The following is a 13,669-nucleotide window of genomic DNA, read 5'->3' as shown; positions in this document are numbered from 1 at the left end:
GGTTATAGTAACAAGTAACAGATGGGTTACTTGCATATATATATATACACACACATATGGGTTGTTTGTAAATATGTTCAATGGAATATTACTCATCCATAAAAAAATGAAATAATGCCATTTGCAACATGGATGGACCTAGAGATTATCACACTAAATGAAGTAAGTCAAAGACAAATATCATAATATCACTTATACATGAGATCTAAAATATGATACAAATGAGTTTACTTACAAAATAAAAACAGACTCACAGATATAGAAAAAAAACTTATGGTTACCAAATGGGAAAGTGGAGCAGGGGTGGGATAAATTAGGAATTTGGTATTAACGGCTACACACTACTCTACATAAAATAAGCAACAAAGTCCTACTGTATAGCCCAGGGAACTATATTCAATATATTGTAATAATCTATAATGGAAGAGAATCTGAAAAAGAATATGTATGTGCATATATACATGGATAACCACCTCACTTGGCGTTCACCTGAAACGCTCTAAGATAACTATATTTCAATTTAAAAATATGGCTAAAAAAAGCAGCCGTTAGATGGTCTCCTTGGTCGTTCATCATCTGCGCTTCCTGACAGGAAGGAACAGATGCCGCGTGAAGATCACGCTGTCGGGCAGGTCGTGGGACGATTGGGGCCTGATGGATGTCACTCCCTCACGGCCGCTCCAGGCAGACAACTGGCCATGGCAGGCGTGGGGAAGTCTCTTAACATGGCCTCGTCAATCTAGATGACATGGACTTTCCAGGAGTTTAGCTATCTCTGAGGAAAAGCTTTCAGTGGCGATGCTGTGTTTGGGAAAATTTGGGGAGTGATTTTTTTTATGGGGGGTAAAATGAATGCCACAGTTCTGGAAGCACTGCAACATTATTTATCTATCCACATGATGAAACTCTTCATGGGCGAGCATTTTCTCTTCTTCCTGGAGATGAAGAGCCATTCGTTTGATGAAGACACTTGGTTACAGCCTCTGCGCTCTCTGTGGTGACTCAGAGGGAGACAGTCTGTGTGGCAAGTGGTGAATACTCAACAGTCTTCCTGGAAGAGCCTGGAACCCCCATCATGGAGCTCCTCTGAAATTCAAGAGTTCAGGGTTGGTGTAGTCATTGGAGAAGAAAGCAGTTTCCTTCTCTATATAATTTGAAGAGTGCTTCAGGCTCCCTGTGTCCCCACTCTCTACCCAACTAGGCTGACAAGGTATTTCCTCTTCCTGCCATTGGAGCTCTGACTCTTTGGGTTAAGACATCACAACTTCAGGAGTCCCCTCCTTTATAATGAGGCTCACTTGGGAGCCTGTGGGGTGCATGTGTGTGTAATATAATAATACGTGAGCAATTGTGACATTACTATTACTTACTAACCCTAAAGAGAAATCATGAAAATGGAGTTCTATCGGATGACACTGAAAACCTTGTGTTATCTACATAATGGACTCGTGCTAGAACAAGGGTCATTCTAATACGCAGGGACCTGAAGGAATGTGGGAGTGAGACCCACCCTTAGGAGGGAAGGGAAGGTCTGTCTGTGTGAAGGAGGGCTCGCTTAAGAAGCACGACCTCCCACCATGACATCTTCTGTGGAGACTTGAAATATAGTGACCCGAGAAAAGGGAGGGAATTAAAAAGCACTGTCGTGTCTGAAACAGTGCTCCCCGTGGGAGATCTGACATTTGTTCATACTATTATAAACTCGGTTTGGGTCTGTGCAGGGGGTGTATATTGTAGTGTGTAGGCATGATAACTTAACCTTGTTTATCAAGGGTGTGATAACTACCGCAGTTGTGTGGCTGGTAAATATGCCTTAGTGAATAGTGAAAGTCACTCAGTCGTGTCTGACTCTTTGTGATTCCATGGGATTCTCCAGACCAGAATACTGGAGTGGGTAGCCTATCCCTTCTCCAGAGGATCTTCCCAACCCAGGGACTGAACCCAGGTCTCCCCCATTACAGGTGGATTTTTTACCAACTGAGCTATCAGGGAAGCCCAAAATATGCCTTAAATGAACATAACTGAATTCGTGTTTTAGTTCAGACTGAAAAGACACTGCAACGTTCCCCAGGAGGATCTCAGCGCCCAGCTCCTTCTGGGCGTGCTGGCTCCTCATCCACACCTCTTCCCTCCTCCCAGATAGCTCCCACCTGTGGACCCAGACCTGAGGGACCCCCTCACTCCCCCCAGTGCTCTGGGGGCCAGCTGAGCTCATCAGGTGGAATCTGAAGTCATCATTGGAGAGACTTGCCTCAGCTCTTCTGCTCCTGGGCTGATGAGTGGATAGTCTTAAGATTAAATGGGGGCGGGACCGTGTGTCCAGTTTTGATGGTTGGATCTCCATCTTCTTCTTCCCCAGGGCTAAATGCCTTTTCTAAGCCTTCCTTACCTTTTCCATTTTCTGTTTACATTTTCCCTACTCCCCCATTTCCTCCTGGCAAGAGTTTTGTCTCCAGAATCCATGCTGGGACCAGAACTCTGCTAACTTCCTGCGGTGATTTAGTCACTAAGTCGTGTCCAACTCTTTGCGACCCCGAGGACTGTAGCTCACCAGGCTCCTCTGTCCGTGGGATTTCCCAGAGAAGTATACTGGGGTGGGTTTCCGTTTCCTCCTCCGGGGGATCTTCCTGACTCAGGGGTCTACTGTTCACAGAATAAGATCTGTCCTTTGATTCCTCTCTCAGTGCCAGTCTAGCAGCATCTTCTGTTGCTAGATTTCTTATATAAACTTGGCTAGCCTGGAACCTGTTTTCAAGCCATGCCTCTGATGTGAGTCAGACTTTTGGAATAGTGTATGGGAATTTGCTTTACTTACAAGTACGCACGTTGGGACTCAACAGGTGAGGACCAGTAGCTCACAGGGTTGAGTGGGCATTAGGGTTACCTGAATTAGGATTGCTACAACATAGACTTCTGGGTCCCAGCCCCAGAAGTCCCCAGAATGTCTGATTCAGAGCTGGGGCAGTGCCTCTGAAGCTGCATTTCCAATAAGCTCTCAAATGATGCTGATTCTAATTCAAGGCCCATTCCTTGAGAACCACTGGTCTAGATTATAATTTGTCTTTATACTGTCAGCCTGATGGAAGTTTCTCTCAATAGCTATCGTTGGGCTTTTCCAGCCCTGCCTCAACCCTGGAGGTAGGACCACGTGCTCCTCGCAGTGCAGACCATGTGTACTTATTATATCCTGAGATACAGAATATTAGGCTCCATGTGTTTTACTTGTGACTGGATCCTGGGCTTCAGAAGAAAAACAATGATGCCGTGGATTCTAGCAACTGGAGGGTTAGCCAGAGCGGCTATGGGAACTAATTTTTAAAAATTAATTACTTTTAAAATTATGGCTGCATGGGCTCTTCATTGCCTTGCAGAGGTTTCTTCAATGGGGGCATGGGCTTACTTGCCCTGAGGCTTGTGGGATCTTAGTGCCCTGACCAGGGATTGAACCTGTGTCCCCTACACAGGAAGGCAGATTCTTAACCACTGGACTCCCAGGGAAGTTCCCCCAGGAACTCATTTTTTTTTTTTTTTTTTTTTAACTTTAAAGCCAGAGTCTTGATTCTGATGTCTCCACCCAGGTGGAGGAGGAAGTGAAGGATCTTTGGTTTCAGGACAGGGACTCAAGCTCAAAACCAGGCTGCAGGAGAACGTGGAACCAGGAGCTCTATTTCTGCTGCCTGAGAGAGGCGTTCAGTCCTAGGACACAGTCCTGTGTGTGGATAGTCCAGCTTCCAGGCGATCCATACGGTGTTTCTGTGAAATGACATGTTTTGGTCCAGTTGGGGTCCCAGCCCTGGTGAAAGCTTGTCTGGGGGCATACCTGTTCACTTTCTACTTCACATGATTCAGTGGAGTTGTTTGGATTAAGCACGCTTGATGCTTGCTCTCATGGGGGAAAAAGTATATTTATCAGGGTGCAGGGGATTTTAAAAATTATTTTTAATTGCAGTAAAACACATATAATATAAAATTTACTGTCTTACTGTATGGATCACAATAAACTGTGGAAAATTCTGAAAGAGATGGGCACACCAGACCACCTGACCTACCTCTTGAGAAACCTGTATGCAGGTCAGGAAGCAACAGTTAGAACTGGACATGGAACGTCAGACTGGTTCCAAATAGGAAAAGGAGTGCGTCAAACCTGTATATTGTCACCCTGCTTATTTAACTTATATGCAGAGTACATCATGAGAAATGCTGGGCTGGAAGAAGCACAAGCTGGAATCAAGATTGCCGGGAGAAATATCAATAACCTCATATATGCAGATGACACTACCCTTATGGCAGAAAGTGAAGAAGAACTTAAGAGCCTCTTGATGAAAGTGAAAGAAGAGAGTGAAAAAGTTGGCTTAAAACTCAACATTCAGAAAACTAAGATCATGGCATCTGGTCCCATCACTTCATTACAAATAGGTGGGGAAACAGTGCAAACAGTGGCTGACTTTATTTTTCTGGGCTCCAAAATCACTGCAGATGGTGATTGCAGCCATGAAATTAAAAGACGCTTACTCCTTGGAAGGAAAGTTATGACCAACGTAGACAGTATATTAAAAAGCAGAGACATTACTTTGCGAACAAAGGTCCATCTATTCAAGGCTATGGTTTTTCCAGTGGTCATGTATAGATGTGAGAGTTGGACTATAAAGAAAGCTGAGCGCAGAAGAATTGATGCTTTTGAACTGTGGTGTTGGAGAAGACTCTTGAGAGTCCCTTGGACTGCAAGATCTAACCAGTCCATCCTAAAGGAGATCAGTCCCGGGTGTTCATTGGAAGGACTGATGTTGAGGCTGAAACTCCAATACTTTGGCCACCTAATGCGAAGAATTGACTTATTGGAAAAGACCCTGATGCTGGGAAAGTTTGAAGGCAGGAGGAGAAGGGGACGACAGAGGATGAGATGGTTGGATGGCATCATCGACTTGATGGACATGGGTTTGGGTGGACTCTGGGAGTTGGTGATGGACAAGGAGGCCTGGTGTGCTGTGGTTCATGGGGTCGCAAAGAGTCGGACACAACTGAGCAACTGAACTGAACTGAACTGTCTTACAGTTATTTTAAATGATATGCCTCAGTGGTATTAAGTACTTTCACATTTTTGTGCAACCATCCCCAGTATCCATCTCTAGAACTCTTTGCATTTTGCACAACTGAAATTTCATACCCATTACACAATAACTCCCCATTACCTCCTTCCCCAGCTCCTGGCAACCATGATTCTCCTGACAATTCCAGGTACCTAACATATGTGGATTCATACAGTATTTGTGTTTTTGTGAGTGACATTTCCCTTTGCCTAACATCCCCTAAGTTCATCCTTGTTCTAGCATATGTTGGAATTTCCTTGTAAGACTGAATAATATACCATTGTATGTATATTCCACATTTACAATTTACCACATTGTATGTATATTTCCATATTTATTTATGTTGATAGATGCTTGGGTTGCTCCCACCCTTGGCTACTGTGAAAAATGCTGCATGAATTTGGCTGCTCAAATACCTATTTGAGTCACTGCTTTCAATCCTTTTGGGTATATAGCTAGAAATGAAGCTGCTAGATCATTTCGTTTTTTTAATTTCTTGGAGCAAACTATTTTTTTTTTGAGCAAACATCATCCTGTTTTCCATAGGGACTGTATCATTTTATATTCCCACCAACAGTACACAGGGGAACTTATTCCTGTAGATTCCAGTAGAGGACTTTGTTATGAGGCTGTTTCTTTGGGCTGACTTGTTTTTGTTGGACTTCCGGTATAGTCCCTTGTCCCGGAGAAGGCCGGGGAGCTGAGATGGTTTCATCTGTTCATCCTGGCAGTGAACAAATGACATACTTAAGGGGTAGCTGAGGAAAGTTGAATACAGGGATAATCCAACATAGGCAAGAATAGGGTTAAGGAAACCAATGAAAGATGAAGAATCCAGGGCTCAGCAATGAGGGGAAGAAGGCTCGAGCCTTTAGAGTGGGGGCATAATTGTTTTTTTTTTAAATGGAACATTTCTGAGATATTAATATGTCACATAATATAATAAAACAGCAATAATTGTCATAATCCTGGTGCCCAGGTATCTTCTGACGATATTAGAAAAAAAGTCATTAAGGAATCTAAGCTAGAAAATTCAGAGAACTTTTCTCAAAGGTAAACATTAAAAAAAATTTCTTGTGTATCCTTGCAGAAAAACATGCAGCTATGTCTCTCTTTGTGAACATACAACAGATGTATATATATTTTTATGGTAAAAGGATCAAACTATACAGACTTGTCCATATCCGTCCCCTTCAACTAAATAGTATTTCTGGGAGATTCCTCTATCCCAGAATAACTACTTCATTCTTTTAAAGTCCTCACAGTATCCATTGAATAGATAGTATCATAATTGAGGTCTCATTAGCTTCTTAAATGGTGTTTTAGGAGCACCTTTGAATGAGAAATGAAAACAATGACATCAATGGGAAAAGTCCAAGTGGCAGGTGAAGAATGAGAAAAAAAACAAAGGAAGAACTAGAAGCAACCTAGAGAAGTCAAAATGCAGAAGACCGGAAGAAGTGACCTGCCTTACCCGAGAGGGCACTTGGCTTTCACTTCTGAGAGTAGATATGTTGAATTTTGTGGGGGAAAAAAAATGATTATAAAAGTGCCAGGAGGGATTTGAACCAGGATCAGAAGGACCAGAGGGAGAGGGAATCTTGGCGGCAGCCGCTAATATTTACCAGACTCGAGAAGCACGTGGGGAGAGCAGCCATCTGGACAACAGCTACATTTGTCAAGTCAAGAAGCGAGCAAAACACGCGGGGCATCTTCTCGGCGGGAGTGGAGAGGGAGGTTCTGCAATCGAGAGCTTGGGAGCGAGCGCGGCTGCGGAGACCTCGCTGCTACGCGTGTGGGGCGAGGGATTCAGCGCGGATGGTGGCTTTAAGGAAAGGAGGAAGAGATAGGGTTTGTGGCCAAGGGGAGAGACAACTTAATTTGGGGTTAGTCTAGGGAGTTTAGGTTAATACCAGTGTCTGTGTACCTGCACACACACGCATATGCCAATGTTTTCATTTATTTATCTATCAATTTAAATGAAATTTAAAAAATTGAAGTATAGTTGATTTACAGTGTTGTGCTAAATTCAGATGTACAGCAAAGTGATTCAGTCACACACACACACGCATATATATATATACATATCCTTTTCCAGATTTATTTTCCCTTGGAGGTTATTCCCGATATTGACTAGAGTTTGCTGTGTGGTACAGTAGGTCCTTGTTGGTTATATGTAGTAATATGAATATGTTAATCCCAAACTTCTAATTTATCCTCCTCCCCCACATTTCGTTTTTAAAGAAAGGCAGGGAAAGGAATGGTCACAGAGCAAATTAAAAATGCCTCCTCCTAGAAGTGAACACTCTGTGAGGTACGTAGGAGAGTTACGATTCCTGATTCTGCCCACCCAATGTTCTGTAAAGTAGCTTTTATATCCTTCACTCAAATTAAGGACACTGGGGGTCTGGGGCATTGACAGACACTGGAACTCAAGCCTGTTTGCCTTCCAAGCCCCGGTTTTGCCCTCAGGGCCAGATTATCATGAAGTCTTTGAATGTGTTGTGGCTACCTATTGGAAAGGGCTTCCCTGGTGGCTCAGTGGTAAAGAATCTGCCAGCAATGCAGGAGACCCGGGTTCGCTCCCTGGGTCAGGAAGGTCCCCTGGAGGAGGGCATGCAACCCACTCCAGTATTCTTGCCTGGAGAATCCCATGGACAGAGGGGCCTGGCAGGATGTAGTCCACAGGGTCACACAGGGTCAGACATGACTGAGGCGACTAAGCCGCAGTAACAGCATTAAAAGGGGCAGGGGTCTGCTATGTGGGTAGAATATTACGTGGGGACCAGGCTGGGCATCTAAAGGGAAGCGAAGACAATCCTGATTACTCATCTAGCGTGTGTGTGTGTTTCTGGAGAGTAGCCCACTGACTCTGGGTTGAAGAGGCGTTCGGGATACGAAGCACATGGTGGGAGCCGCCCCTGAGAAGCAGACGGAGAGCTAGATTCGGGGTACGGTGAAGATTTGCTCGGAGAGAGCACTGAGCTCTGTGTGGTAAGGACACAGCTTGGAAGATCTCACGGTGATCAGAGGTGGGCGTGGCTGAGGCATCGAAACGGGTCAGGGAGCCAGATTTGAAAAACAGAACAAAAATATTAGCCAAAACGTGTTTAGGAAAAGGGAGCTTCTGGTGAAAAGGGGGAAGGAAGAGGAGCCTCTCACGGGACCTGACAGGGTTTGGAGGCAGAATGTTGAGAGTCCAGAAACAACACATCAAGAAACGCCAGAGGGGTTTAGTACAGGGCAGAAGGGGTCTGGCAGCAGGGTGAAGGTCAGCGAGCAAAGCCCTGTGATTGAGAGAGGGCTCGAGCTGGTTGGATCCACTGTAAATGGGAACCATCCTCCTTTCTGTTTGAGCGCTGCTCAGATTCCCAGTGCAACGCCCGTCCACACCTCCCCACATATGGAGACCCTAGAGGGGAATGGAGGGCCTAAAATGTTTGAAGTTGCACAAAATCACTTCCATGTGGAAACGTAGCAGAATACATTATTTAAACTTAATAAGAGACATCAGAGGGGGAACGCTGACAACTGTTTTTGGGTATATGACGGTTTATGAAATAAAGCTTGCTGACAGAACTGGCTATGTCCATTAAGCAGACACCAGAGAGAAAGGGCCAAACCTCATCTTAAGTAGAATCTGATCACGCAAAAGAAGGAGGCCCCTCCCAATGATGGTGTTTCCATCTGAAGGGAAACGGTGGAAACTCATTCTATGGAGAACATGATTGCACTTCAAACAAGAAATATTTTCAGCTCACTTGGGCTCTATAGGAAAGTTGTAATAATCCCTCTTTTTTGACTTCTTTAGAGTTTGGCCAGGGTGTGAAGGTGCAAACCTATTCAACTGTATTTAGAAGGAAGGTACTTGGAGACCGTGAGTTCCGCTCATTGAGAATTGGTAATTATCAGAAATCCCGAAGGGGAGTCTGTTCAGGCAGGGTCTCTCTGCAAATTCATATGAATATTAATTTTTGTGTGTGGCAGTTAGGACAAAGCTTGCTATTCTGAACCAAACCTGCAGAGCCCCCAAGGTTCACTTTCAACTCATGTGGGTTATTTCTCTCTCATGGTGGCCACTTTCTGGAAGATCTATTTTGCCAGAATGAAATAATCATGAATATCAGTCAACCCTTTAAGGAAGAGCATGTGTCTATGTTAAAATAAGATATTTACATTCTGTTATTTATATCTTTCACATTTTTTATAATTAATAAAATTAAGTTTCTTCCATTGTAAGAGTACTGTCTGTTCTGTGGGTTCCCTGGTGGCTCAGACAGTAAAGAGTCTGCCTGCAATGTAGGAGATCCAGGTTCGCGCCCTGGGTCAGGAATATACCCTAGAATAGGGAAGGGCTACCCACCCCAGTATTCTTGCCTGGAGAATTTCATGCACAGAAGAGATCAATCCATGATGACTGAGATCAAGATAATGATTACTTTTGAGGGTATCAGTGGCTGAGAAGAGGGATGAGGAGCTTCTTGTTGGGAGATGGAATAGATCTGGTTAAGGGTCACCTGTGTGTACACAAATGTAAATATCCATCAAGCTGTGTACTTGAGATTTGTGTACATTATTCAAGTTAGAGCCCATTAAACATAAGCAGTGCTCCTCATTATAAGATAGTTTTAAAATACATAAAGGTAGAAAGTAAAAATCATTTATTGCTCATAGAAAACCATTGCTGACCTAGTGCACTATTTCAGTATTTTTTGCTTTTTCTTTCATTGAAGTATAGTTGTTTTACAATGTTTGAGATGTACAGCAGATTGGTTCAATTATACATATATATGTATATGTATTCTTTTTCAGATTGTTTTCCATTATAGATTATTGTTAGATATTACATAGAGTTCCCTGTGCTATACAGTAAACTCTTGTTGTTTATGTATTTTATATATAGTAGCGTGTATCTGCTAATCCCAAGTTCCTAATTTATCCCTCTCCCATCTTTCCCCTTTGGTAAAAATAAGTTTGTTTTCTATGACCTTGAATCAATTTTGTTTTATAAACAAATTCCTCTTGCTTTATAAAAAAATTCATTTTCTAAGATTCCACATATTAGTGATATCATCTATTTGTCTTTGTCTGATTTACTTCAGTTAATATGATAATCTTTATGTCCATCCATGTTGTTGCAAATGGCATTATTTCATTCTTTTTACAGCTGAGTAACGAGTGTTGTTTCAATGCATAGTCTTTACAAATCGAGATTATAATCCACATACAATTTATATACCCTTATCTCACATTTTTAACATAAGCATTTTCCATGGAACTCTACAAACCCTTGAAAAATGTAACATCCCTCCAGAGATACGAGGTGAACTGGAGATAGCCACAGATATAGGGTAAACAGTGGTGCCAATCTATAGAACATAGCGCAGCCTATGTAAGGCAGGTGTAGATTTGGGTGAAGGTTCAGGAGGATGATGATAAGCTTAGGTTGGTGAGTGGGAATTAATCCTGGAAGGTCTTGATTCTGGAAGAACTGACCAACAGTTCAAAAGACTTGGAGCTTTCTAAGAGATGCTTGCAATATAACTAGATCTAGAACATAATGCATTGAGACAGAAACGAGGATCTTTACATCAGAACTTCCTTACTGCTGTGTCATGAGTAGGTTACCGTGGGCTGAGATGTTTATTTCCCAGTCCCTCTGGGTATCTGGGTAAGGGTTGAGCGGCTGGAGTCCCTGGGCCACAAACAGATTTCTCTTTCTACTCCAAGTAACAGTCTCTGTTTGTCGGAAGGTGGAAGTGGTGGAGAAGCCCAGCCCACGTGACAAGCTGTCTCACCTACCAAACCCCTGCTCGCAGCGTGAGCTTGAGCAAGTACCACTGAGTCAGCCCCTACCCCAAACAAAGGATGTAAGTTCTGTGGCTTCTGCTAGAAATGCACGGATCTCCAGGTGGGTAATAACAGCACAGTGAGAATTCCTTTTTCATCTTGATCTGTTCTGACAAGAACTTTTATGGGGATGGTATGAATTTATAACCTAAAAGTCAGAGAGAGATGAATGGTTAGTCCAATATCACATAATTAGGAGGTGAGAGAGTGGGGGTCCAAACCTAGATTTTTCTGTTTGTGTTCTTTCTATTGATACTAATGGGTTTTAGTCCCCTTTTCCTGCTTTTCCAAACTGAATTTTGCAGGACTGTAACATACAAAGAAGATAAACATGGTGCTACTGTGGCTGAAAGGAAATATGGGATCTTTCAGAATTTTTTTTAGCACAACCTTCTTGGCATCTTTGAGCCTGTGACTCCCAGAACTCAAGGGACCAGTTTGAAAATGCTACATTCCATCATATTGTTTCATCAGGGTTATGTGTGGCAGTCCTTGATAACTGGAAACAAAGAGCTAATTTTTATATCATTAGTTTTCACTTTTTTAGTTTTTAATTTTGGTTCTTCTCTTGGTCAGTTGATCAATTGTAGTCTGTCTTTCCTAGTGGGAAGATAGGGATTATATTTTCCTGAGTTTGGACGTATCTGATACCTTCTTTAGTAATTCCTATTATACAAAACAATAATTTGATTGGGTATAAAAATTCATGCTCACCGACTTTCAACCTCACAACTCTCCAGATGCTGCACCATGGTCATCTTGCATTGAGTGTTGGTGTATGACATGGGTTGCCATTTCCTCCTCCAGGAAATCTTCCTGACCCAGGGACTGAACCTATGTCCCTTGCATCTCCTGCATTGGCTGGCACATTCTCTACCACTGAAGCCACCTGGGAAGCATTACAAACAGATAATTTTAATGTTTATAGCTAATTGTTTTCAGCTCAGATTTTTATAGGATTTTTCCTTATCCTTATAATTAAAAAAATACAACTATAAGTCTAAATATGGTTGTTTATTCATGACTTTGCTTGTAACATAGTGACGCCCTTCAATATTTCTCTTTTCTCAGGTTCAAGAAATTTTCTATAATTCTGCATTCATTTATTTTTCCAGTTTCAAGAGGCTTAATTCAAGGATTTTATTCAAGGATCTTTTGCTCTGAAAGACTGAGACTAAAAGTCAAACTCAGTATTTTTCTCATAAATCTCATCTTTGTAATATTTCCTCTCCTCTATCCCAGAGAAGGTATCAGTTATGTCCTCCACACTATTCACCCACTTTTTTGTAGTTTTAAACCTGGTCTTTACTAGTTTCAGTGCATATTTTTCTTGCAATTGTTCTAACTGTATTCGTTTTTATCTTGTTCTAATTTCTTGTCATCTCAGTTTGAGTTTCTTTCCCTTTCTTTCTTCCTTCCTCTCTCAATCTCCTTCCTTTCTCTCCTTCCTTCCTTTCTTTCTTCTCATGATTTTGTTTTTGTTCTTATTACATGACCCTGTCTTTAAGCGTATTCTTGACAGTAAAATCCATTAAGTTTCTCTGACTACTCATTTGTAAATATTCTATTATCTTTGTCTATTCAGACATCAGAACAGACTGTAGAGTATTGAGTAAAAAAGAGCGAAAGATGGGTCTTTGTTAGGCAGAATTAGGTAAACAGAATAGAGAGCTATGATACAGCCACAAGGAAGTATTTAGTGCATATTGAATACACAGAAGATGCTGAATAAATGGTAGCTATTCATATTCTTGATCTTTCATATTATTTTTCTTTTTTTCTTCTTTAGTTTTTTTTCTTTTTTTTTTTATTAGTTGGAGGCTAATTACTTCATAACATTTCAGTGGGTTTTGTCATACATTGATATGAATCAGCCATAGAGTTACACGTATTCCCCATCCCGATCCCCCCTCCCACCTCCCTCTCCACCCGATTCCTCTGGGTCTTCCCAGTGCACCAGGCCCGAGCACTTGTCTCATGCATCCCACCTGGGCTGGTGATCTGTTTCCCCATAGATAATATACATGCTGTTCTTTCGAAACATCCCACCCTCACATTCTCCCACAGAGTTCAAAAGTCTGTTCTGTACTTCTGTGTCTCTTTTTCTGTTTTGGGGTTATCGTTACCATCTTTCTAAATTCCATATATATGTGTTAGTATGACATATTATTTTTCATATGCAGTCTTGTTTGGCAACTTGCTGTTCCTGATTTATAAATGTGGCTTAGAGAGGTTCATTGATTTTCCCTTTTTCACGATGGTAGTTGACGTTAGGGTTAACTCTCCCATCTTTCAGTAATGTAAAGAGATCCTCTGAGTCCTGCGAATTGTCTGGAGATGATGTAGTTTAATACCCTCATTTTCCAGATAAAGAAGCAAGCCTAGAGAGAAAGAGGGTTATTAAGGTTTTATAACTAATTACTCATAGCATCCAGACCAGAACTCACTGCCCCATACCCAAACTTTTCTTTCCTGTTTGCAGGAAATGATCATATACTATGTGGCTCTCTGATTCCTATGCCATCGCCCCGCGCTGGGTTGACGCGGTTTCTGTCTGCACAGCCTCCCTGCCTTCGGGGGGCCCTCCTCTCCTCTTCTGTGTGGCTCTGGTGAGACAGTCCTCGTAGCTGCCCATCTGGCTGCACACGCAGCGTATGTAAGGTAGCTTGCAATAAAACTTTTTCCCTTTGTTTGCAATGATTTAAGTTAATGGGGAAGGGTTGAATTAGTAA

This window comes from Cervus elaphus, chromosome 27 (genome assembly GCF_910594005.1).
Source record: "Cervus elaphus chromosome 27, mCerEla1.1, whole genome shotgun sequence".
NCBI lineage: Eukaryota > Metazoa > Chordata > Mammalia > Artiodactyla > Cervidae > Cervus > Cervus elaphus.
This window is presented reverse-complemented; position numbering follows the sequence as displayed.